The 26921-nt window shown below is 47.1% G+C and overlaps 1 protein-coding gene across 9 annotated transcripts in view; it reads left to right on the top strand.

Annotated features, from left to right (window-relative positions):
* ARVCF (ARVCF delta catenin family member) overlaps positions 1-26921 on the top strand; it is a 370319-nt gene that overhangs the window by 130372 nt on the left and 213026 nt on the right. For 7 of the 9 annotated variants that reach the window (XM_020996305.2, XM_078154469.1, XM_078154468.1 and 4 more), the window contains exon 5: positions 6188-6305. The exons of 1 other annotated variant lie outside the window; for it this stretch is intronic. The gene's annotated coding sequence lies outside the window, so the exon portion shown is untranslated. Of the gene's footprint in view, positions 1-6187; positions 6306-26921 lie in introns of those variants that run through there. One more of the 9 variants, XM_020996314.2, reaches the window with a different exon arrangement.

The following is a 26921-nucleotide window of genomic DNA, read 5'->3' as shown; positions in this document are numbered from 1 at the left end:
TAGTATAGATTTGGTATTTGAGACGCAGTGAAGTAGATTAGTTTGAGACAGGACCTCAAAGCCAGGAAGCCCTGAGTTCAAGCCCTGCCTCTGTGAGACTCCGGACAAATCACTTCCTCTTTTAGTGAGCCAGATCTGAACCTCCCTGCACCCAAGAAATCTCAGCGCCAGGCCCTGGCCCAGTCCCATGAATGGATGGTGGCAGTTACTTGTCCTTGAGCAGACTGTAAGCTCCCCAGGGCACGGGCTGGCTTACTTTTCTCCTGGTGTCTGCAGTGACAGCCTCAAGGCCAGTGTTTACTCCAACTGGACTTCAATTCCTCCGCTGTGCTAACTAGCCCCTAACTGATCCCACAAAGCTGTCCTTCCTGACTCCCCCCCCAGTAGCTAGTGGGAAGCAGGCCCGGCCAGGAGGCCCAAGGTCCAGATCGTCATCCCTGCTCCACTTTTAACCACCCCTGTGACCTTGAGCCTGTCTCTTTACTCTGGGCCTCAGTTTCCCCAGACATGAATGGGGGGAGGGGCGCTAGATGCTCTAGAAGGCCCTTTTCAGCACCTCCCCTTCGGAGAACTTCCAGGTCCCCCTCCCCCTACCCCCTCGGAAGGGAACAGCTAACAAACCATGGGGCCCAGCAGGGGCCCCCCTCTCCCGAGCCAGAGGGGGCAATCGCGGGCTCCCTCCTTCTCCTTCTGCGGGTCCTCATTTGCATATAAAAGGAGGAGGGTAATTGACACTGTATCATATTTATTGTTGCTTCCTGAGTCCCGTTGCTATAGTTACTGCCCAGCAGGCAGAAATAGTCGGCTGCTTTCAAAGTTATGCTAATGGACGGATCCTTGGAGGGAAGGATGCTCTCTGGGAAGATGGTAAACAATCCATCGGCGGCCGAGAACTTGACTTGGACTGGTGTTCGGGGGAGGGGCGGGGGCCGGGGCGGCCTGGCGGGGGAGGGGGCGTGCCCGAGGCCCCTTGCTGTTTCATTGGCTTTTGTTTTGTGGGAGCCACGATTGTTTCGCCCGGGAACCGCCAGGGGTTTGGCAGCCGGTGGGAACCCCTGGGACTCTGGCTCCGGCGCTGCCCCCCTCCCCTCCCCCAGCCCCTAGCCCCTGAGAAAGCTGGATCCCAGGTCACTGGTGAGGCGGAGGGCCGGGAGACCGAGGCAGAGAGCTGTAGGAGCAGGGATGGACCTAGATATTTGTACGATGACTGTGAACTCCTGGAGAGCAGAGGCTGGTTTGGCCTTTCAGGCACATAGTAGGCAGAGAAGGAGATGGAGAAAGAAATAGGCTGCCACCTCCTCCAGAAACCTGGAGGTTTCCTGGAAATGCCTGGAGACTTCCAGAGAAGGGCCCTGCCACCATCCCCTGGGACCCACTGAGAGAGGATGACTTTGTGGATTTATCGTGTTAGTTAGCCAGACTCCCAGGGATTTAGAGGATGCTGGAACCTTCAGGGACAGGAGCCATTGCCTCCTCTCTCCCCTCCCTCCTCTCCTCTCCCCCCCTCTCCCTCCCCTCCCCCTCTCTCCTCTCCTTGAGGTCAGCAGGCTAGTTTCCTGGGAAGCTCATCTCAGATGCCACCCACTCTACCCCAGGCCTTTCCTCTTTCCCTTGCTGCTTGTGTCTCCTGTGAAAAATTGCTTTGTATTTTTTTATACATCTTAGTGTTGTTCAGTTGTTTCCATCACATCCTACTCTTCGTGACCCTATTTGGATTTTCTTGGCAAAGATACTGGGGCAGTTTGCCATGTCCTTCTCCAGCGTATTTTACACATGAGGAAACTGAGGCAAACAGGGTGAAGTGACTTGCCCAGGGTCACACAGCTAAGAATGTGTCTGAAGCTGGATTTGAACTCAGGTTTTCGTGACTCCAGGCCCAGCAATCTGTCCACTATGGCACCATCTCTGCATCACAGGATCTCAGATTTAGAGCTGAAAGGACCCTAGGAGCCCTGAGGCCACCACCCTCCTCTTATTGAGGGAGAAACTGAGGCTGTAGAAGGGGATTGACTTGTCCAACGTCCCACAGGTGAATAGGGGCTTCAGCAGAGCCCAGGGGCCTTTGCATGGTACCACCCAGCCTCTGCTCGACTCCACAGACAGGGAGATTGGGTTGTCTCTCTCCCAATAGAACCTGAGCCCCTAGAGGCTGAGGATAGTGGCACAACTCCAGGATTTCGTCATGCTTCATATGGTGCCTGGCGTACAGGAGGCGCTTAATAAAGGCCTCTGCCTGGCATACAGGAGGTGCTTAATAAAGGCCTACACTGAGGCAGTATAGTACAGGGAAAAGAACACTGGACCACAGGACACAGAAGGGACCTCAGGAATGACTAGGCGCAATGGACTAGAAAGTGTGAAGTCATGGAATTGTAGGATTTTAGGGTGGGGGTGGTTCTTAGAGGTCACCTATTCCAATTGTCTCATTGGACAATTGAGGAAACTGAAGCCCGAGGAGGAAAAGGGACCTTCCTCAAGTCATAGAGTGTGAGAGCAGGCCCAGGATCAGCACCTCTGCTCTGACCCTCTCTGTCTCCGTCTTTATCTGTGTTTCTGTCTGTCTTTTTCTGTCTCTCTGATCTCTGTCTTCTCTCTCTCTGTGTCTCTGTCTTTTTCTTCCTGTGTGTCTCCTTCTCTATCTCTTTCTGTCTCTGGCTATCTCTATCTCTGTCTGTCTCTCTGCCTCTGTGTTTTTTTCTGTCTCTTTGTATCTCTGTCTTTCTCTTTCTGTATGTTTCTCTATCTCTGTCTCTTTCTGTCTGTCTTTGTCTCTTTCTGTCTCAGTCTCTCTGTCTCTGTCTTTTTTTCTGTCTCTGTATCTCTGTCTTTTTGTTTCTGTGTGTCTCTTTCTCTATCTCTGTCTTTGTCTCTTTCTGTCTCTGGCTATCTCTATCTCAGTCTCTCTGTGTCTCTCTGTCTGTCTATATGTCTGTCTGTCTCTCTCTCACACACACACATGCACACACAGAGAACTGCCTTCTCCCTCACACAGGAGGCCTCACAGGGGTACCTCTCTCTGAGCCCCCTGAGACAGCCGCCTGCTGAGCGTCCTTGAGGGAAAATGGCATGTTTGTGTCTATGGTTTAATTTTCCAATGGCAGCCATGGAAGTGCCTGATGATTTTCTTGCCTCCCCTCCCAGCCGGTTCACACCGTGCATTCCTTCTCCAGGGTCACGGGCCTGCCAAACTCCCCTTTTGACTCAGCCTCACACTCTGTTTCCCAGTAGCAAATTCCCACTTTTGAGCTTCCGGATTGGCCTAGAAATACGTTGCCTAGGCCTCTGGGGGCCTGTGAGAGGCTGCGCGGGGGGCCCTAACATGAGCACTGTTCTCCTCATGCTGCTGCCATGGTCATGTAGGAAGTGGGGTACAGCAGATGGGTGGGGCCTGATTGGGATGGGAGTCGAGGGCCTGAGTTCAAATCCTGCCTCGGTCCTTTCCCCTCATATGACATGGGTCAGGTCACACTTACAGCCCACTGTGCTGTCTACCTACAGGACTGCTAGCCCCTGTCATTGGCCCTGACCCTGAACCCTGGGGCCCTCTGGGCTCTTGACTTATTTCCTCTTAATCTCTCCCTATCCTGTTATAATCCAACCATATCATTTCACCAAAAATGTTCTTTGCGGAGTTACTAATGCTTCCTTAGCTGTCAGATCCGATGGCCTCTTCTCCATCACCATTCTCCTTGGCCTCTCTGCAGTCTTGGCCACTGTCCATCCCTCCCTCCTCCCTGGTCCTCTCTTCTCTCTGGGTTTTCAGGACACTCCCTTCCCCTTCCCTCTCCTGGTTCTCCTCCCCCCCCCCCGACTTTGGCTCCTTCTCTGTCCTGTTGGCCGGATCCTCCTCCGGACAATGTCCTCTCACCATAGGCGTCCCTCAGGGCTCTGTCCTGGGCCCTCTGCTCTCCTCCCTCCGTGGTACTTCCCTGGGCAATCTCACCAGCTTCCATGAGTTTAGTGACCATCTCTATGCTGATAATTCTCAAATCTACCTTTCCTGCCTCAGTCTCTCTGCTGACTTCCAGTCTTACATTTCCAACTGCCTTTCAGACATCTTGACCTAAGTTTCCAGTAGACAGATTTACCTCAATGTGTCCGAAACAGAATTCATTCTCTTTCCTCCTAAACTGGCCTCCACCCCACCTTCCCTATTGCTGTTACCGCCCTCCTCCCGAGTCTCAGCCTGCCACCCTAGGGGTCATCCCAGACTCCTCAACATCCCTCACCCCACCATGTCTGATATGGTGTCAAGGCCCGTGGACGTTGCCTCTGCAGCATCTCGGGAATCCGCCCCCTCCTCTCCTCTGCCCCTGCCTCCACCCTGGTGCGATCCCTCATCCCCTCACACCTGGACTACGGCAGCAGCTTCTGGGGGATCTGCCTGCCTCCCGCCTCTCCCCCCTCTAATCCATCTGCCATTCAGCCACCAGAGGTTTTCCTAAAGGGCAGGTCTGACCACGTCATTCCCCTCCCTACAAAACTTTGGTGCTTCCTTGTGGCCTCTGGGAACAAACACCCTCCTGTCCGGCGCTCAGAGCTTTTTGTAGCCCCATCCCCTCCTCTTTCCAGCCTTCTTCCACCTCACTCCAGTGCTCTTCAGTCCAGTGATCCTGTCCCTGGGCTGTTCTGTGAACAAGAGTTTCCACGGCTTGGCCCTGGGCATCCCCATCTCAGGAACAGTCTCCCTCCTCGACTCCCACTACTGCCCTCCCTGGCTTCCCTTAAGACTCCACCAAAATCCCCCCTACTATGGGAAAGAAGCTGTCCCTAAGCCCACTTGTTCCAGGGCCTTCCCTCTGTGAACTGTTTCCTATTCATCCTGTCCAGGGCTTGTTCACACATATGTTTGTTGGCTTGTGCTCTTCTTGTTAGGCTGGGAGGATTGTCTTTTGTCTCTTTTTGTATCCCCAGTGCTTAGAACAGTGTCAGGCATACAGTAGGTGCCTAAGCATTGTTGATTGAGCAACATTGGCCCCAACCCTGAACCCTAAGGCCTTCTGGGCCTATCATTGGCCCTCCCAATGGGTCTAGGTGGTCTTCCCCATTCAAATAGTAGCTCCTGGAAGTCTGGCATTTCTACCCCCATCTCTTAGCATAATGTTTGGGACATGGTTCATTCCCTGAGTCTCCATTTCCTCTTCTGTAGAGTGAAGGGTTGAACTCAGTGACCTCAGATTTCCTTTCCAGCTCTAAATCTTGGTAAATCTGTGACCCTGTGACCCCAGGACAATATAATTAAGATGGTGGCACTCTAAGTGCCTTTAATGTTGGACCAGCCCCCTCCCTAGGTGCCCGTCTCCCATATGGGCCTCTCTCTATGGCCGTCTTTGCCACATCTTCTCCCTTGGGAAAGCCTCCAAAGACCACAGAACTACCGTATCTGCCAGGCTTCATATCCCAGGTCTCCAAATGCATGTGCCAACTCTCTCCATGGGGCACAGAATTAGGACTTATCTTTTTTTGAGCAGGCCACAGAACTGGGACACAAAGTAGGACGATGGAAAGAATGCTGTGTCTGGGGTCCGAGAGTCTGGGTTCTAATCACATACTTGAGGCTTACTTAACCCTTTAAGGCCTTGGACAAGTAAACTTTACCTTCCTGGCCTCAGTTTCCTCATCTGTAAAAAGAGGGCATTTGACGAGATGGCTGCTCTAGATCTCAGATCTTGTGACTTGGGGCACTTCCTTCTGTGCTTACCTTCCTTCCTGACTTCCTCAGTAGAGCATAACCGGGTCCTGTATTCCCTTCCCTCAAATGTATCCTCAGATTGCCCAGGGCCCTGCAGCCAAACACTCCCCCCCTTACTGACTCCCACCCTACTCATGTCTTCACCAGCCCCTACCCTGGGAACCCTTCTTGGGCATCCTTCCACACAGGCCAGTCACCAAGTCACCCGCCAGGGCTAGACCTCTCGGCCAACCACTGTACTACAGCATGAAAGGAACATATTGACAACCTTTGAATAGCCCAGGGGGGGTTATTAATGATTGTAGACAGCTGTGTAAACACTGCATCATCCCTGCATGGCTGGCTCACTGCCTTGTCCCAGGACTCTTGCCTCATCACTTAGCACCATCGCAAGCCCAGAAAAAACAGAAAGAACCCCACCAAAATCACTGCAAATGCATTCCCCCTTCCTCCAGGGAGTGACGGTGCCCTCTATTCCTTCTCATTTCTTTGTAGATCTTGTTGCTCGTCCCAGTCAATAGAGGCAGCTGTGACTGAGCGTGGTTACCCCCTGTCCAAGGAGGCCGCTATCTCTTTGGAGGAAGATGGAATTGGAATTGGATTTCTAAGTCAGGTAAGGCTGTCTGAGCACTCACATCTCTGAAGGGTGAAATGAAGGCACCTCGACCAACAGGAGCAGACTGATGGGGGAAGAGAGTGGCGGTGACTAGAGAGAATTGTGGAGACCCCGGATGGAGGGCAGTTCTTGGCTGGGGACATACTGGAAATTCAGGGGGCTGTCTGTCTCCTAGCTCCCAGACCGACAGTGGCGTGAATGCAGACAGTCTCATCCCCATGGTGCAGATCAGAGATGCCAGTTAAACAATCAGCATTTTCAAAATGTTTACTATGTGCCAAGGCCTGGGTGTCCAGAGCTAAAAGTGTAACCGTTTCTGTTGTCTGGGAGCTTAGATTCCATGGGAGGGGGGAGACAGTGTAGACACGTCATCAATCAGCAAGCATTCATTGTTTTTGTTCTCAAAGAAGACCAATGACCTCGTGAGTGCGACTCTTGACTTGGGTGTGAATTGGTTTGGAGGGAGGCAGAGCTGCTCCAAGTTGTCGGCCTCACTCTCTTCTCTAGTCATCAAACATCTAATTAAAGTGTGTGCCAAGCATTTTGCTAAAGTACTAGAGATACAAAGAGGGCAGCTGGGTAGCGCAGTGGGTGGAGCCCTGGGATGGGAACCAGGATTGGACTCATCTACCTGAATTCAAATCCAGCCGCAGACACTTCCTAGCTGGGTGACCCTGGACAAGTCACTTCACCCTGCTTGCCTCAGTTTCCTTATCTGTAAAATAAGCTGGAGAAGGAAATGGCAAATCAGCCCAGTATCTTTGCCAAGAAAACCCCAAAGAGGGTCACAGAGAGTTGGACATGACTGAACAAGCAAAGGCAAAAATGAAATGGTCCCTGCCCTCCAGGAGTTTACATTCAAGTAGAAGAGATAACAGGTGTCCAATCTTCCGTGTGAGTTGGGAGGATGAGATTAACCCGGGACACCTGGGACCCAGAATGGGCCCATTGGCCAGAGGCTGAAGTCTCAACTCCCGTGTTAGGCAAGGGGAGACTTGAGGCAGGAAAATGGAGGGTCCTTTTCTGTAGCTACTGTAATTAGTCCATGGCTTTTCAAAGTGGGAATGGGGTACCAGGCAACAATGGCCTTCTCCAAGTGCCCATCTTCAAGCTGAAGTTACTTGGGAAGACTGAAGGCAGGAAGGTAGCATTTCCTGCCACCAGTCTTGAGCAGAGTACCAGACTCCATCCTTCCCAGAGGCTTCTTGCAGCCAGAACATTGAAGCTGTGAGAGCCAGGCCCCTTGGTGGGTGCTTGAGGTCAGCTCAGGAAGCTGTGGCTGGGAGGTGATTCTCCTTGGCGGAGGGGACAGAAGACCAGGTGAGACGTCTGTTGGCAAAGCAGTGCAGATTTGTTGTGGCGGTGGGCAAGGGATGCTTCTGATGTTCCATCTCTGTATCTCTGGGCAAGCTTTAGGTGCCAGGCTGTGCGGTGAGCTTCCTGAGCATGTCTTTTGACAGCACCTTCCCAGTCCTTCCCATCACCTGTGGCCTCTCAGACCGGGATCCCAGGTGAAGAGATTTCTAAGGACCTCACCTCAGCTGCCCCTTCCCCCTCCTCAGGATTATGCTGGTCTTGTCTGGATCCAGAGGCTCAGGGCTCCTCATTGAGTTGGGGTGGGGCAAGGACTGCCCCCCACAGCCTCTCTGCTCTCTGGGTTCTTGTGATGCCTAGCTTCAGTCTCCTCTCTTTGGGGGAGTGTTTGGGGGGGAGTAGCAGAGGGTCCACCTGTAACGGGGCCTCCTCTTCCAGTTTGTTCTGTTCCACCCTAGTGCTGGTGGCTGGGGGAGAGAGAATCAATCAATCAGAAAACATTTATTAAGCACCTACCATAAGGTCTTACACTTACAGCTGGAAGGGACCTTTGAGGTTATCTTATCCAAACCTCCCATTTTACGGATGTTGAATCTCAGGCTTAGAGACATCAAGGGCCTTGCCCTGAGTCTCACAGCTGCAGAGTGTTACCGGTGGGATCTGAAAGCCGCATCTGCCTCATTGTGTCTCTTGTGATGGTGGTGAGGAGGGGGAATGAGCTTAGCTACTGAATTCAGACCTGCAGCCCTGAAGATGAATCTTGCAATAGTGCACTCAGTTCTCCCCTTGGGGGGGGGTGTTAATTGACTGAAATAACTGGAGATATTTAGTCTGGAGAGAAGACCGAGGGAAAGGATGAGAGCCCTCTTCATGTACTCGGAGGGCTATCAATGGGTCAGGAGGGATTATGTTTCTTCTCCTTGGCCCCGAGGCCAAGTTAGAAGCTGAGAGACACATTATGAATTGGTGTCAGCAACATTTTCCTAGTCAGAGCTACCCCAAAATGGAATGGACTGCCCAAGTAGATAGTGAGTTTCTTTTTTTTTTTTATTTAAAATTTTTTTTCCATATGCTTTTGAGTTGAAAATTTTTCTCCCTTTTCCTTCCCCCCACCCTCCCCAAGACGGCACACAATCCGGTATAGGCTTTACATTTACATACCCATTAAACATATTTTCACATGAGTGAATTTGTAAGTAAAAATTAAAACCAATAGGAGGAACCATCAGAAAGATGAAACAAAACTCAACAGAAGGTAAAAATAAGTGATAGCGATTCAACTTCCATAGTTCTTTCTTTGGATGTGGACAAGCATTTTCCATCCCGAGGCCTCTTAGATCCTTGTAATGCTGAGAAGGGTTCAGTTTAACAATCTTAGTCATTGCATAACGTGGCTGTTATTGTGTACAAAGTCCTCTTGGTTCTGCTCACTTCACTCAGCATCAGACCATATAAGTCTTTCCAGGTTTTTCTGAAGTCAGCCTGTTCGTCATTTCTTATAGCACAATAGTATTCCATCACATTCATATAGCACAACTTGCTCAGCCATTCCCCAATGGATGGGCATCCTCTCAATTTCCAATTCTTTGCCACCACAAAAAGAGCTGCTATGAATATTTTTGTACATGTGGGTCCTTTTCCCATTTGTTTGATCTCTTTGGGATATAGCCCTGGAAGTGCTATTGCTGGATCAAAGGGTATGCACATTTTTGTAGCCCTTTGGGCATAGTTCCAAATTGTTCTCCAAAATGGTTGGATCATTTCACAACTCCACCAACAATGTATTAGTTTCCAATTTTCCCACATCTCTCCAACATTTATCATTTTCCTGTTTTGTCATGTTGGCCAATCTGATAGGTGTGATGTGGTACCTCAGAGTTGTTTTGATTTGCATTTCTCTAATCAATAACGATTTAGAGCATTTTTTCATATGACTATAGATGGCTTTAATTTCTTCATCTGAGAACTGTCTGTTCATATCCTTTGACCATTTATCAATTGGGGAATGGCTTGTGTTCTTATAAATTTGTCTTAATTCTCTATATATTTTAGAAATGAGGCCTTTATCAGAGACTGGTTGTAAAAATTCTTTCCCAATTTTCTACCTTCCTTCTAATCTTAGTTGCATTGGCTTTGTTTGTGCAAAAACTTTTCAATTTAATGTAATCAAAATTATCCATTTTGCTTTTCATAATGTTCTCTATCTCCTGTTTGGTCATGAATTCTTCTGTTCTCCATAGATCTGATAGGTAAACTATTCCTTGTTCTCCCAGTTTACTTATGGTATCAGCCTTTATATCTAAGTCCTGAACCCATTTTGACTTTATTTTGGTATATGGTGTGAGATTTGGGTCTATGCCTAGTTTCTGCCATACTCTTTTCCAGTTTTCCCAGCAGTTTTTTTCAAAGAGTGGGTTCTTATCCCAGAAGCTGGGGTCTTTGGGTTTATCAAATAATAGATTACTATAGTCATTGACTACTGTGTCTTGCATATTTAACCTATTCCACTGATCCACCTCCCTATTTCTTAGCCAGTACCAAGCAGTTTTGATGATTGCTGCTTTATAATACAATTTAAGATCTGGAATTGCTAGGCCACCTTCCCCTGCATTTCTTTTCATTAGTTCCTTTGATATTCTGGACCTTTTGTTTTTCCAAATGAATCTTGTTATTATTTTTTCTAACTCTATAAAATAATTTTTGGTAGTTTGATTGGTATGGCACTGAATAAGTAAATTAGCTTAGGTAGGATTGTCATTTTTATTATATTAGCTCGGCCTACCCATGAGCAACTGATGTTTTTCCAATTATTTAGATCTGATTTTATTTGTGTGAAAAGTGTTTTGTAATTGTGTTCATAGAGTTCCTGGGTTTGTTTTGGGAGGTAGACTCCTAAATATTTTATAATGTCTACAGTAAGTTTAAATGGGATTTCTCTTTCTATCTCTTGCTGTTGGGCTTTGTTGGTAATATATAGAAATGCTGATGATTTATGTGGGTTTATTTTATAGCCTGCAACTTTGCTAAAGTTGTTTATTATTTCAAGTAGTTTTTTACTTGATTCTCTAGGATTCTCTAAGTATATCATCATGTCATCTGCAAAGAGTGATAGCTTTGTTTCTTCTTTGCCTATTCTAATGCCTTCAATTTCTTTTTCTTCTCTTATTGCTAAAGCTAAGGTTTCCAGTACAATATTGAATAACAGTGGTGATAATGGACATCCTTGTTTCACCCCGATCTTATTGGAAATGCTTCTAGCCTGTCCCCATTACATATAATGCTTGCTGAAGGTTTTAGATATATGCTATTTATTATTTTAAGGAAGACTCCATTTATACCTATGCTTTCTAGTGTTTTTAATAGGAATGGGTGTTGTATTTTATCAAAAGCTTTTTCTGCATCTATTGAGATGATCATGTGGTTTCTGTTGGTTTTGTGTTGATATGCTCAATGATGCTGATAGTTTTCCTAATATTGAACCAACCCTGCATTCCTGGTATAAATCCTACCTGGTCATAGTGTATTATTCTTGTGATAAGTTGCTGCAATCTACTTGCTAGTATTTTGTTTAAAATTTTTGCATCTATATTCATTAGAGAAATTGGTCTATAATTTTCTTTCTCTATTTTGACTCTTCCTGGTTTAGGTATCAACACCATATTTGTATCATAAAAAGAATTTGGTAAGACTCCTTCTTCACCTATTTTCCCAAATAGTCTATATAGTATTGGAATTAATTGTTCTTTAAATGTTTGATAGAATTCGCATGTAAATCCATCTGGCCCTGGAGATTTTTTCCTAGGGAGTTCATCAATGGCTTATTCAATTTCTTTTTCTGAGATGGGGTTATTTAAGTATTTTACTTCCTCTTGGTTAATCTGGGCAATTTATATTTTTGTAAATATGTATCCATTTCACTAAGATTGTCAAATTTGTTGGCATATAGTTGGGCAAAATAATTCCTAATTATTGTTTTAATTTCCTCTTCCTTGGTGGTAGCTTCACCCTTTTCATTCTTGATACTAGTAATTTGGTTTTCTTCTTTCTTTTTTTAATTAAATTAACCAAAGGCTTATCTATTTTATTGTTTTTTCATAAAACCAGCTCTTAGTTTTATTTATTAGTTCAATAGTTTTCTTAATTTCAATTTTATTAATTTTTCCTTTGGTTTTCAATATTTCTAATTTGGTGTTTAGTTGAGGATTTTTAATTTGTTTTTTCTAGTTTTTTTAGTTGTATGCCCAATTCATTAATCTCCTCTTTTTCTATTTTATTTATGTAAGCATTTAGAGATATAAAACTTCCCCTAAGAACGCTTTCGCTGCATCCCATAGTTTTGGTATGTTGTCTCATTATTGTCATTCTCTTGAATGAAATTATTGATTGTTTCTATGATTTGTTGTTTGACCCAATCATTTTTTAGGATTAGATTATTTAGTTTCCAATTATTTTTTAGTCTATCTTTCCATGGCCCTTTATTACATATAATTTTTATTGCATCATGATCTGAAAAGGATGCATTTAATATTTCTGCCTTTCTGCATTGGATTGTGAGGTTTTATGCCCTAGCATGGTCAGTTTTTTTGTTATGCTGCCATGTACTGGCATGAGAAAAAAGTATATTCCTTTCTATCCCATTAGTCAGTTTTTCTCCAGAGGTCCTATCATACCTAACTTTTCTAATGTTCTATTCACCTCCTTAACTTCTTTCTTGTTTATTTTTGTGGTTAGACTTATCTAGTGCCGAGAGGGGGAGGTTCAGGTCCCCCACTAGTATAGTTTTGCTGTCTATTTCTTCCTGTAACTCCCTGAACTTCTCCTGTAAGAATTTGGATGCTATACCATTTGGTGCATATATATTTAGTAATGATATTACTTCATTGTCTATGGTGCCTTTTAGCAGGATGTAGTTTCCTTCCTTATCTCTTTTGATTAGATCTATTTTTGCTTTTGCTTTGTCTGAGATCAGGATTGCTACCCCTGCTTTTTTCACTTCAGCTGACGCATAATATATTCTGCTCCAGCCTTTTACCTTTACCCTGTATGTGTCACTCTTTTTCAAATGTGTTTCCTGTAAACAACATATTGTAGGATTATGGTTTTTAATCCATTCTGCAATCCATTTCTGTTTTATGGGAGAGTTCATCCCATTCACATTCACAGTTATGATTACTATCTGTGTCTTTTTCTCCATCCTTTTCCCCCCTATTTATGCTTTTCTTTCTCCTTTTTCCTTTCTCCCCTTCACTAGTGTTTTGCTTTTGACCACCGCCTCCTTCAGTCCCTTCCCCCTTTTATTATCCCTTTCCCTTTTCTTCCCCTTTAGTCTTACTGCTGCTTCCCTCCCTTCTTTCTCCCCCTCCCTTTTCTTTCCCCTTTTCCCTCCTACTGCCTATAGGGCAAGTTAGATTTCTATACCTGATTATATTATGCCCTTCTTGAGCCAAATCTGATGAGATAAGGTTCAAACAATGCTCCCCCCCTTCTTTCCTCTGCTGTAATAGGATTTGTGTCTTTTCCTGTAATGTAATTTACCCTTGTCTGCCTCCTCCTTTCTCAGTACTTTTCTAAGATCAGATTGATCCACTTATTTGGATCCATTTAACCCACTTGATTAGATTTTTTTTTATCATTACATCAAAGTCAACTAATATCCACCCTCTTTATGTATACTCCTTTAACAAGGTGTAAAACAATACAGTTCTCAAGGGTTGCAAGTCTCATATTCCCTTGTAGGGGTTTAAACAGCCCCCCCCATTAACAACATATTGTATCCTTCTGTCCCATTTACCTTTTTAAGTCCTTCTTGAGTCCTGTACTTGAAGATCAAATTTTTTGTTGAGCTCTGGTCTTTTGGAAGTCTCCTATTTTGTTGAATATCCACCTCCTCCCTTGAAAAATGATGCTCATTTTTGCTGGGTAATTGATCCTTGGCTGCATTCCAAGCTCCTTTGCCTTACGGAATATCATGTTCCATGCCCTGCGGTCTTTTAATGTAGAAGCTGCAAGGTCCTGTGTAATCCTGACTGTGGTTCCATGATATTTAAATTCTTTCTTTCTGGCTGCTTGCAGCACCTTCTCTTTCATCTGGTAATTTTGGAATTTTGCTATTATATTTCTTGGCGTTGTCAATTTGGGATCTCTTTCAGGTGGTGATCGGTGGATTCTTTCTATGGTTATTTTCCCTTCTGGTTCTAGGACTTCTGGGCAGTTTTCCTTTATGATTTCCTGAAAGATACCGTCCAGGCTCTTTTTTTCATCATGATTTTCAGGTAGTCCAATAATTTTTAAATTGTCTCTCCTGAGTCGATTTTCCAGGTGGTTGTTTTACTGATGAGGTATTTTCATCATTTTCTTTTTTTTTTTGTTTCTGTTTGACTGATTCTTGCTCTCTCATAGAGACATTAGTTTCCATTTGTCCAATTCTAGTTTTTAACAGATTGTTTTCTTCTGTTATTTTGTACTTCCTTCTTCAACTGGCCAATGTTTTTAGGACTTGTTTCCTTCAATACTCTTCTGTTAGTTTTTGACTTCCTTCTTCAACTGGCCAATTGTGTTTTTTAGGACTTGTTTCCTTCAGTATACTCTTCGTTAGTTTTTGTACTTCCTTCTTCAACTGGCCAATTGTTTTTTAGGGACTTGTTTTCTTCAGTGTACTCTTCTGTTATTTTGTCCTTCCTTTTCAATTGGCCAATTGTGTTTTTTAGGGACTTGTTTCTTCAGTGTATTTTTTTCCAACTGGCCAATTGTATTTTTGAAGGTCTTTTATCTTCTCATTTGACTATTAAAATCCTTCTTGAGCTCTTCTAAGAAGGCTTTTTGGGCTTCAGACCAGTTCATATTCCCTTTTGTTGTTTCAGTTGGGGGTTTGTTGACAATGTTGTCCTCTTCAGAATTTCTGTCTTGATCTTCACTCTTCTCATAATATGAATCTATGGTACGTTTCTTTTTACTCATGGTGTTTCTTTATTCCCTGGCCTTTAAAGAGATTGAGCTCTCCTGCTGGGGAACAGAGGGTACTGACCCAAGCTTCTTGTGTTGGGAGCCTAGGTCTTGGTCACTGGCTTTGCTTGCTTGGGGCCTCTTATGCTGGGAAATGGAGGCTGTAAGGTTTCTGGCAGCTAACCTCGCGTTGGGCTGGAATCAGCAAGGCTGGAACTTTCAGGCAATTCTAGGTTGCCTGCTTTTCCTTTCCTTTAGCTTTCTTCAGCTCCTTTTAGATGGGTGCTGCAGGATGTTTATCTGCCTGGGGCCCCCTGCAGTGTTGTCTCCCTCCTTTCTGCTAATGCACTGGGAGATTCCTTTGTGATGGAGTGCTGAGGCTCCTAGTGGTTTTCTGAGCTGGTTTCCACTGGTTCCCCCCCCCTCGCCCTCACTGAGGCACTTGGAGGTCCAGGTGTTGGTGTTTGCCTGCTCTACCACCTGGGCTTCAGGATTTCTTCACAATTGGAGGCTTCAGGTCTGCTACAGCTCACCTGGTGTTGGGTTGGAGTCAGCAAGGCCGGGGCTTTAGGAAGCCTTTAGGTTGCTTTCTTCACCTCCTTTCAGATGAATGCTGCAGGGTACTTATCCGCCTGGGGCCCCTTGTAGTTCTGCCTCCCTTATTTTTGCTGAGGCACTGGGAGACCTGTTTGCTGGGCTACTGCACTGCGGCTCCTCCTCTTTCTTCTAGTTCAGCTGTTCCAGGGTTTTTTTTTCTGGGGTGATATTTTCTGGGTTTTCAGAGGTTGATAGGGGAGAGTGAGAGTGACTACCTTTTCACTCTGCCATCTTGGCTCCCAGAAGTCTCGTGAGTTTCTTATTACTAGGAAATAGGGAAGATCTGAGTTCAAATCCAGCCTCAGATACCTCCTAGCTGCATGACCCTGGACAAGTCACTTGACCACTATTTGTCTCAGTTTCCTCATCTGCAAAATGGGGATCATAATAGCTCTTTCCCTCCAGGGTTGTTGTGAGGATCAAATGGGATAATATTGTTAAGCACTTAGCACAGTGCCAGGTACACACTAGGTACTCTATAAATGCTTATTTCCCTGTAAGTTCAGAATTTTTTAAAAAATGGGACCTGCAGCCTAGAGGCCCCATATGGCCTTCTAGGTCCTCACGGGTGGCCTTTTAATTGAATCCAACCTTCACAGAACAAATCCCAGAAGTTTGGATTCAGTCAAAGGGCTACACTTGAGGACCCAGAGGGCCACATGTGGCCTCTAGGCTGCAGGCTCCCCACCCCTAGGCTATGGTCTCTGAATTTGTATTATTCTCTTTCATGCCCTCTACGCTCAAGCCAAAGTGACTGCCTTTCTACTATACCCTGCACTCAGTATCCATTCCTCACCTCCATGCCTGGATTGTGCTTCTTCCTACCCTCTATCTCCTAGAATCCATAGACCATTTCAGTGCTGTCCTCAAGGGCAGCTAGGTGGTGCAGTGGATAGAGCACTGGCCCAGGAGTCAGGAAGACTCTGTCAAATCCAGCCTCAGGTACTAGCTGTGTGACCCTGGGCAAGTCACTTCACCCTATTTGCCTCAGTTTCCTCATCTGTCAAATGATCTGGAGAAGGAAATGACAAACCACTCCAGAATCTTTGCTAAGAAAACCCCAAATGGAATCATGAAGAGTTGAACCTGACTGAAACGATTCAGCAGCAGCTCGGGGGCTATCTCCTAAGGGAAGCCTTTCTTCTTCATCCTAGCTTTATCTAGCTCACTCCTCCCTCAAGTTCTCTCTGTAGAAATATGATATCCCCTCCCCCATACACACTCAGAGGTGGTAGAATGTAAGCTTCTTGAAGGCAGGGATTCCCTTAATTTAGTTACTACAGGCCAGTGCCCAGCGCTAGATGCATAATCAATACTTGGTACTTGGGGGCAGCTTGAGAAGAAGAGTCTAAACTCGGAGCAGAGAAATGTCGACAGCATTGCTATGGTCCTATGTGGCACTGAGTGCGGGGCAGAGAAGGACTTGGTTAGCATTTTTCTTTGGATTCGATGGAAAACTTAGCACCCCCACATGCCTTTCTGTTAACATGCTGACATTCAGAAAGCTGACCCACCCCTGACCTTGCCACTAGGACAGAAAGCTAATTTACAGCAATGCTTGTGGAGCAGGGCATTAGCTCCCTGGTGACTCCTGCACACTGGTGATTTGTACCTCCCACTGCTCAGAGCCATGTGTAAAGGTGGCAGAAACTTGGCCCCTGGTCATTTGTCAAGGTTTCCTGGGCTTATTCCTGGGAGAGCGATGAGGCCCAGGGGAGCAGCCATTGGCAAGGAGGACTGCCTGGGCCCCAAGCTATGTTACTGCAGTGAAGAAGGCTTACTGTCTGTGGCCCTGGGACAGTGGCAGGGGCAGGGGAGGACACAGTCTCCTCCCCACTCCAAGCCATCGTGCACATAGCCATCAGAGATGTTCTGGTCACTTCATCTTCTCCCCTACTCAGTAAACTCCAGTAGCTCCCTATTACCTCCAGGATCAGTTATAAACACCTCTGTCTGGCATTTTGAGCCCTTCACATTCTGGCCCCTTCCTCCCTTGTCAGCTTTCTTACACTTTACTCCCTTCCACGCATTCTCTGATCCAGCTGTCAGTCTGTCTGTCTACTTACATGTGTTGTCTGCCCTGTAAAGTCCTTGCAGGCACAAGTTGTTTCACTTTGGTCATTAAGACCTGGTGCCTGGCACATAATACGTGCTTAGTAAATGTTTGAGTGACTGATGTCCCAGAGCAGTGGTGGGGTGACAAGGAGGAGTCTGTGCATAGCACATTATTGTACATAGTGGCTCTGGGTGATGAGCAGACCATCTTTGACCACCCAGAAGAACTGCAAAGGTAAGAAGGATGCTCTCCATAGTACTGAGATAGGGGGTTACAGGCAGGAAAAAAGCTAGCTTTCTGTGGCCTGAGGGGTTAATGGTTGACAGAGAGTGGCTATCCATAGTGCTGAGCTCTGTGGCTGTGGCTGGGAGGGAGGCTGGCGGGCTTCTCCTCCCCCTTTACCCCTCCCCCCAGAATAGTGGGTGGGGGAGAAGACACTGTCCGTGGTACTGAGCTTAGAGGCTCCAGACAGACGGAAAGCAGGCAGCCTCACCCTAAGTGACAGGTGGTAGGCAGAAGGCTGCCCACGGTAGATACTGAATTGTGTGACTGCAGACTGAGAGGAGGCTCCATTCTGTGGCCCTGGGGAAATGTGGGTGGCAGGGAGGTGGCTGTCTATGGTGCTGAGATCTATGGCTCTGGGCAGGAAGGAGGCAGGCTGTCTGTCATAGAGGAACAGGGGATGTTGGAACCTGAGGCAAGGAAAGGGGCTGCCTATGTTGCTGAGGGGTGGTGCAGGAATGTCTGTGGTCTTGGGAGAAAAGTAGGTGGAAGGCTGCCTCTGGTATAAGGCTGCCTGGCCCTGAACAGAAAAGAAGCAGATGCAGGGCCATCTCTGAATGTTTCCGAACTTTCCATGACTGTCTCATGTACCCCTGCTCTCATTTTCATACCTGGATATGGAGTGCCATGTTGAGAATGACAGACTTGTGAACAGAAACCGACATTACACATTATTAGAATACTGCGGGCATTATCTCTGTGCAAAGCAGTACCTGCTTTCAAGTTGGTTACATTCTGTGTGCGTGTGCGCATGCGCGTGCGTGTGTGTGTGTGTGTGTGTGTGTGTGTGTGTGTGTGTGTGTGTGTGTAGTGGTAGGAAATTCCCTATACATGGATAAGAAGATCTGGATTCAAATTCTGCCTCAGATACTTATGAGCTGGGTGACTCTGCACCAGTCACTTAAACTTTTTGTGTCTCAGTTTCCTCATTTGTAAAAGGAGAGGGGGTGGACTCTGGGTCCTCTAAGGTCGCTTCCAGCTCTATATCCATATTGCGAGGAATCCAGCCCCAGATACTTACTGTTCATGTGACCTTGGACTGGTCACATACTATTTTGACCCTTTTGGATCTGATTTGTGATTTCATTGGTTGGTAGAGGCCATTCCTAATGTAGAAACTTCCTTTGCCAACAGACCCACAGCTCATCGGTGTACTTTAGGCTTAGGGGATTGGCTCTGCTAGGGGCAATAAGCTTGTGGATTTGCTCAGGACCACACAGCCAGTATATGATAGCAGGTGGATCTGAACCCAGACTTTGCCTGACTCCACCGCCAGCTCCGTGTTGTGCGCCCCAGTACCGCTGCCTTGTAATTCACTGAATAGGAAGAGAGGCTACACATGGGATTTCACTGGGAAAGGGAATTCCCAGGTGAGGAAACACCCCCTCCTGATGCAGGCTGACACGTTTGGTAAGTCCTAGTCAGGGACGGTTACCCAGAGCACCAAGAGCTAAAGTGACCGTACAACAGTCACCCAGCCACTGTATGTCCGAGGTGGGACTTGAACTCGGGTCCTTCCGGCTCTGAAGCTAGCTTTCCATCCGCTATCACATGATGCCTCAAAGTCATTCAGTAATACCTAGGTCATAATATCGGTTCCCTCACTGATTTGTATAAGGATCGAATGGCATAACACATGTTAAGAGTGTTTCACAAACTACCACATGCTGTAGAAATGTCAGTCATTATTGTGTTTGTGGCCATTCCATTGTCAATTTGGAGGGAGGGATGGATTTCAGATGGAAAAGACCTAGGGAGGAGTTCCTAGCCTGTTATTTTTTTATATTTAACATCACTTCTTTGTTATTTATTATCATTGTTGTTAGCATTAGTGAGAGGCAGGCTGGCATGGTGATTAAAGCCAGGAAGACCTGGGTTCAAGTCTTGCATCTGACAAATACTGCCTTCGTGCCCCTGGGACTGGCATGAAACCCTGGGCAGTCTCTGGGGTTTCAGGCAATTCCTCAAAACTAGAAATGGCAAAGAAGGTGGTATCTGCACTGGCCAGGAGGAGCTTCCTCTATGTGGTGATATCACAAAGCCAGGCACTATCCCTGCTCCATTAGTGGCAGCCCACAACATAGGGCATATCAGGGACAGAGGTGGGCCCTGGAGTAAGAGCCTGAGAAGTTTGAAGGGAGGGAATCTCTGCTCACCATGGCAGGAGCGAGGTGGGGGGAAGCTCAGGTGGTACCTGAGCTAAGCTTTGCAGGATGGCCAAGTAAGGAGGGAGTTGGCTACGGGCCTCGGGGACTGATGGGGTAAATGCACAGAGGTGTCCGGCTGCTTGCCGGCTTTGGCTGGAAGGCCGTGATGGCCTTCCATGGAGGTTTTATCCTCCAAACAGGCACTTGGGGACGGGGAGGGAAACTGATGGTCTATCAATTTCCATCAGCAAGCTACCATGACAGGCTCTGCATGTCCTTTTCCCAGTGAAAACCCCACCAGAGGCTCATAGCAAGCTTCTTCTCTTCCCCCCCAACTCTATCCTTCATCCTTAACACCTATTGATTGGCAATTAATTTCAGCTAGATTGTTTGGTATGGTGATTAGCATTTCAAGAATCCTATGGTTGAGCATTTCAGGAATTCCAAATGAAGGCCTGATATCTTCCACAGAAGAAAGCTAATCACTTCTCCAGGTTAACTGCTACCCCGGCTCCATGTAAGCAATGGGGAAGAGACCCAGACCACTTGGGGATGGGTGGGGGGGATAGCATCTCTTGGTGGCCAGATCCTGGCCCCCATGGAGGTGCTACATTACCCATCAGGCCTAGCCCCTAGAAATGGCCCATCGAGTCACAGGATCACAGACTTTGAGAGTTGGGAGCTACCTCAGAGTCCAGTCTATATCCAGAGGTCATTCTCACTACAGTAGAACTGACAAGGGGTCATCCAGCCCCTGCTTGGAGACCTCCAGTGATGGGGAACTCACCACCTCCTGAGGCAACCCATTCTCCTTTGCCTTAGGGCTCATTGTGGGCAAGTTGTTTTTATAACATCAAGCCTCCACCTGCCTCTCTGTCCCTCTCCCTCGTTGCTCCTGCTTCAACCTTCTATGGCCAAACAGAATGAGTGTAATCCCTCCTCCACATGATGCCCCTGCCCCCCCACCCCTATCACCTCACGCCCAGTCTTCTCTTCTCCAGCCAAACATGCCCAGTTACTGATCATCCTGTATCATGAATTCGAGGTCCTTCCTCAATCTGGTAGCCTGCTCTGGACACTCTAGCTTGTCAATCTCCTTCTTAAACTTTAGTTTACAAAATTGTATTCCAGAGGAGGTCTGAAAAGGAAAGAGGACAGTGGACCATCACCTCCCTATTCCTAGAAGCTCCACCCTCCTCAGTGAAGCCCAAGATGTCATCATCTGTTTGGACTGTCACAGCAGCCTGCTGACTCACATGGATCTTGAGGTCCACTAAAACCTCCAGATCTTTTTTAAAAAAATTTTTCTCTTTTTGCTAGGCAGTGGGGCTAAGTGAATTGCTCAGGGTCACACAGCTAGTTAGCGTCAAGTGTCTGAGGCTGGATTTGAACTCAGGTCCTTCTGACTCTAGGACCACTGCACCACCTAGCTGCCCCTTCTCAGATCTTTTTTTATAACAGCTGCTGTCTACCCAGGCTTCCACCATCTTGTACTGGTGAAATTGATTTTTTTTATTCCCAAGTACAAGACTTTGCATTTATCTCTATTGAATTTCATCTCATTAGATCCTGCCCAGCGCTCTAGCTTGTCAAGGTCTGTTTGGAGCCTCACTGTTATCCAGTGGGCCAGCTACCCACTTTCCCAGCTTTGTGTCGTCTATACATTCGATGAGCAGAGCCGCTAAGGCCTTGGCAGTTCACATCCCTGGGACCTTCCGCTGGAGGCCTTCTGCCGTGGTGACGCTGAACCCTTAACACCTCTTCTTTGAGGCTGACCATCCAAACGGTTCCGAATCTGTCTGACTGTATTTATCATCTAATCCATATTCCTCCAACTTTTCCTCAAGAATAGCATAAGATACAAAGGAAAAGCTTTGCTAAAATCAAGGAAAATCCTGCCCACAGCACTGCACTCGTGGGCTAGTTTAGACTGGGCTTGGCTGAATTCAGGGCCGGGCAGAGCTGCAGAGGTTTGCTGTAGCTGCTCTTACTTTGGGAGTGGAGAGAGAGTCCCTGTGTAGATGGAATTCTGGAGCCCGGTGCTCCAAGCCAATAGCAGGGACTTCACAGCCGGGTCAGTGAGCTGGAAAGAGCCTGGAGCTGCCAGACGTGCGAGAGATGGAATCATGGCCCAGACTGGAAATTCACAGAAAGGTCCAGGAGAGGAGCTGGTGAGAGACGGGGAGCCAGAGCCAGACAAAGAGTGGCCATTGCCAGACACCACGGGCTCCATGTGGCCCCGGGCCAGCCCATTTTCCCAGATTGTTCAGATGCCTGTCGTATGTCATAATTCCCCACCCCATGCCCTTTTGTGAATGAAAGGTACGTTTATTAAGTGCCTACTGTGTGCTTTGGAAAAATCACCTGCTGTCAGGGAGCTACCGTTCTGATGGGAGGGTCCACACATCTGGAAGGTTTCAGACGCAGGCCAGATGGAAAGTTCCCCTGATCCTTAGGGGGCAGCAGCAGAACAGATGGTGAGGCCTCTTCCTGAATGTCAGTCATTTCCACTGATAAAATCAGCTCCGTTTGGGATGCTGAGCCCTTTGCCAGTGCCAAGGAAGTGGGAAGGCAGAACTTTCTTTTGGGGTCTTCATTAGTTATAGCTGTAGCCTTTCCACAGGGGCTGCTTCCCAGGATGATGGCTGAGGGCACTGGGCGTAAGCCGGGCTGCTCCCAAGGCTCGTGGTTCGGGGGCCTGGGCTGTCTCCATCAGCGTCTGAGAGGAAACTGTGATCAAGGTTATGCTGGTGGCTTGATTTGCCTCTGGTATCTCCCCCAAGGGGCCTGGCTGCTTCTGCTGGCCGGCTTGCCTGACCTGGGTGGGACAGATATCCGCAGCTTGTAGGGATGGCTGGTCCCTTCTCCCCAGGAGTCATTTCCCCAGGTGAAGCCTGCGAGGGCTGGATGCAGGACTGGTGGGCTGGACGGCGTTCCCCTCCTCCCCAGGGCTCCTGGGCCTCTGACCCATGGTGGCAGTTGGGCAGCATTTGTCGCTGGTCGTGATGGGGAAGGTGGGCCTTCTCTCCACAATGATTTCTTCCCTCCGTTTGGACTGGAAGCAGGAGCTGGAGATGGGTTAGGACATACTGCTGCTCTTCCCAAGGTTCTTGGGTCCAGGACCATCTCCACCTGGGTCTGAGGTGTAGAGTTAATGCACATAGGGTTTAATACTGGGAATTTTCCCCATATGTCACTTTGTGACTTGTGTTTCCACCTGAGGTTTAGACTTTAGCTTGTGTGTAGATTTTCATAGGAAAGGAGAAAGAGTCTTTGTCACTCCCCATGTAAGCACCAAGGCTAACAATGCACACTGAATTAAAGGAACTTGGCCTTTAAAAAGAAGCGGATAAGTCTGGCATGAAAAACAGAATCAAAATAGAAAGCTGGATGGAGAACTCCCACCTCTGACATTCCCTGTTCTAAGGCCCCTCCTGGCTCAGCCATCCCCTGTTCTAAGGACCCTCCCAGCTCCAACATCCCTTGTTCTAAGGCCCCTCCCGGCTCTGCCATCCCCTGTTCTAAGGCCCCTCCCACCTCTGCCATCCCCTGTTGTAAGGCCCCTTCTAGCTTTGACATTCCCTGTTCTAAGGCCCCTCCCACCTCTGACATTCCCTGTTCCGTATTTTAAGGTCCCTTCTACCATTATGTTGCTCTGGCACTTCTGGCTACAGTATAAGTTTATGGCTGTTTAAAAGAGCATGTATTTGGACCCAGGGCTTCCTGATGCCAAGCCCAGCACTCCCAGAGCACTTTTTGGGTTGACCAGTAAGCCAACAAGCCTTTATTAGTAAGCACCTACTATGTGCTACATACTATGCTAAAGGCTGGGGGATACAAAGAAGGGCAGCTACATGGTCTGGCCCCCAAGGAGCTCACAGACATACAAATAACTGTGTACGTGCAAGAAATCAAGATGGACAGTGATCTCGGAGAGAAGGTACCAGCATTGGTCATGGTTATGGTGGCAGGGACTGCACAAGGCCGTCTAGAGGCGATAGGGTCTGAATGGAGTCCGGAAGGAGGCTTGTAAGGTCCCCACCAGGAAGAGAGATGAAGACCTTTACAAACCTTTATGTCCCATATAAATGTCATTGTGTTCTTCCTCTTCCTCTTCTTCTTCTCCTCCTTCTCCTTCTTCTTGTTCTTCTCCTCCTCCTCCTCCTCTTTCTCCTTTTTCTCATCTTTCTCCTCCTCCTCTTTCTCCTCCTCCTGTTCTTCTTCCTCCTCCTCCTCCTCCATGTCCAATCTGCCAATGACTTAATTCCTTGATCCTTCTACTTCATTCTTTCTGATCTCAAACCATGCTTACAGAACAAAATGGCAGTGAGGTGTGTTAGTAAACTCTCTAGACAAAAAGTGGATGCAACCCAGACTTTTAAATTTAATCTGCATCATTAACACTCTCTTAACCTAGACAATTCAAAACCACCCAGCCCTGATTTATGTGGACTGTGGATTTCTGAGGCATGAAAGCTCACACTGGGATCTTCAGGGTGAGAGGTCTCCAGCTCACCGCTGAGTCTTATGTGAGGACCAGGAAATCGCTGAAGGGCTTTATCCCTCCATTACGTCATTTGAGCCTGTCTGGCAGGCGCCTCAGGTATTATTATCCCGTTTCAGGAAACTGAGGCCCATTGAGATTAAGTGAATTGCCTGGGGTCACACAGCTTGCTGAAAGTCCTCAGAGGAGGGAGTCTCAGGTCTTCCTCACTCCAAGCTGACCATGCTATCCACTCCACCAGGCTGCTTCTCAACTTTCCCACTGAATAGCAATGCCCACACTATTCTCCTACTCCAAAAAATGTGTAATCCCCGACCCCAGCCTGTAAGATAAAGTCCAGATTCTTTCTTTCTTTTCATGCTGATGCAGCCCATTCTGGGCCCCAGGTCCAGTGGAACCATGCACCTGTTTCTGTGCTCATGCATTCCCCCTGCCTAGAATGGGTGTGGGTAGGTGGGACTCAAATATAAGGGAAAAAACAGACTTTTCATAGCCTGGCCTCTTCCTATTTTGCTGTTCTTCTGACACTTCACTCTGTACCTCCATTTCCCATCTGTCACCCATGCCTAGTATGCCCTCCTTCACTTCTGTCTCTTAGAACGTGCAATTTCAGCTCAAACACCACCATCTGGAGGAGGCTGTTGCTGATTCTCCACAGCTATTCTTCCAGCCTCCTCTTCTTTCTTTTGTATGGGTTCATGTTGGGAGGACTAGCACCTCTGGTAGGAGGGCTGCTCATCTACCTTTACTGTCCACCTGTCACCCAACTCTCTCCTGTGGCTCCAAGAAGCTGGAGCATGTGCAGTGGCCACACTCCAGTAAACCATCTTGGTGGGTGGGCTAAGCCAGGCTAAGAGTAACTGACGGGCCTCAAACCTGTCAGTGAGTTTGGAGGTTGTCTACCCCAAGCACCTGAAAACTTTCCCTGGTGAAATGGACGGATGAGAATAATCTGTTCTAACTCCATGGAGGCAGCTGAAGTAGGTGCTGTGGAGCACTTTGAGTTTGGTCAGACATCAAAGACAGCAGGGTCATCCAGTGCATGCCAGGCCGTCTTGGCTTCTGTCTTGTCACTGGACTTCGATGACTCTGGAAGAGAGAGTGAGGCTGATGACTTGGTGCATCTCTGCCTTACTCATGAGTCAAGACATTAGCCATGACGTCATTGGTCCTCTTGGAAAATGAAGGTCAAGCAGTCACCACAGATTTGTGCTAGCTCTCCCATCAGAATGGAAGCTCCTCCCAGGCGGGGAGTGTTTCCCTTCAGTCTGCTCCTTTTCAACTTCTCAGCAGAGTCCCTGGCATGAGTAAGCACTTGACAAATGTTTCATAGTTGATTGATTCAGTGGTTGACCCCTTTCCTCCACTCTCTTTGCCTTTTGAGATCCCTCCCTTATTTCAGGTTTCCCATTCTCAATAGAGTCTAGCCTGGCTCCTCCCACTCTACCCCACCACTGACTTAAAATGGACCCCTCCTTCCTTTAGATGTCTCCTAGCATTCTTCCATGCACTGACCTCACTTCCCCTCATGTCCCTGCAAACCAAGGCATGATTTATATTTATCTGCCTCCACTTGGGTGTTATCTTTTCCTCTGAGAAAGTGAGGAGGGAGTGCATTCCAGGCATGGGGGACAGCCAATGCAAAGGCCCCGAGGCTAGAGATCAAATGTAGACTTCAAGGAGCAACAAATAGGTCAGTATGGCTGGGATGTAGAGTATATGTAAAAGAGTAATGTGTAAAATAAATCTTGAGGGGTGGAGGCTGGAGCCAGACTGGGAAGAGCTTTAAATGCCAGGCAGAGGAGTTTATATTTAAGCCTAGAGGAAAGAGGAAGCTATGGAAGCTGTTTTGGTGGGCAGGAGAGTGACGTGGTCAAACATCTTTCAAGGATATTAATTTGGTAACTGTATGGAAGCTGGATCAGAGAGGGGATTGACTTGAAGTAGAAAGACCAACTAAGAAGCTTTGCAGTAGTACAAGTGAGATGATAAGGGCCTGAACTTGGGGTGCTGTGGTACAATTCGAGAGAAGGAAGCAAGTGTGAAGATGTCAGGAAGATGGAACTGACAAGATTTGGCAACTGGTCATTGATGTGTTGTAAAGGAGAAGAAAGACTGGAAAATCACTCCAAGGTGTTTTTGGAAACCCTGGAGACTAAAAGGATGTGGTATTCTTGACAGAAAAAGGTAAAAGATAATGTATTCCAGATGAACACATGGAGGCTGCTTTAAATTCATCTTCGTTCTGTTCAATTCAACAAACATTTATTAATCACCTCCTGTGTGTTCAGTAACCCCATGCTTGGCAGAAGAGCACAACAGAGGATAAAGGATAATCCTTGCCTTCATGGAGCTTCTAGTCTGTCTGCTTTGCTCAAGATGAGAGATTTGAACAAGCGATGCTCCTTTACTTTTCTAATTAGGCTTAATTTGTTCATTTTTTTTTTTTTGCTCAAGAGTAGCAGAAGGCATTTCTCTTCTTAGCAAATGTATGTTTTAAGAAATGACAGAGTCTTGGAATACTTTGATTTCTGTGAAAGATAACCACTTTTCCCTGGGCCTCAAGTAGTTGGAATGCTGCTACTGCCAGAGAAGTTGTACTGATTGAGATAGTGATATCCCAAGGAAGAGCAGACATGTGGAGGTTCAGCAGGGTACAGCCAGCCTGAGCCAATCTCCTTCCTACCTCCCCATCTTTTGGCCCTGACTTAAAAACATAGAGAGTCAGGCAATGTCAGAGGTGGAAGGGAACTTAGAACAGAATATCAGAG

This window comes from Phascolarctos cinereus, unplaced genomic scaffold (genome assembly GCF_003287225.1).
Source record: "Phascolarctos cinereus isolate Bilbo 61053 unplaced genomic scaffold, phaCin_HiC Scaffold_4;HRSCAF=312, whole genome shotgun sequence".
Classification (NCBI taxonomy): domain Eukaryota; kingdom Metazoa; phylum Chordata; class Mammalia; order Diprotodontia; family Phascolarctidae; genus Phascolarctos; species Phascolarctos cinereus.
Note: the sequence above shows the minus strand (reverse complement) of the source record. Positions and strands in the feature narration are given on the sequence as shown.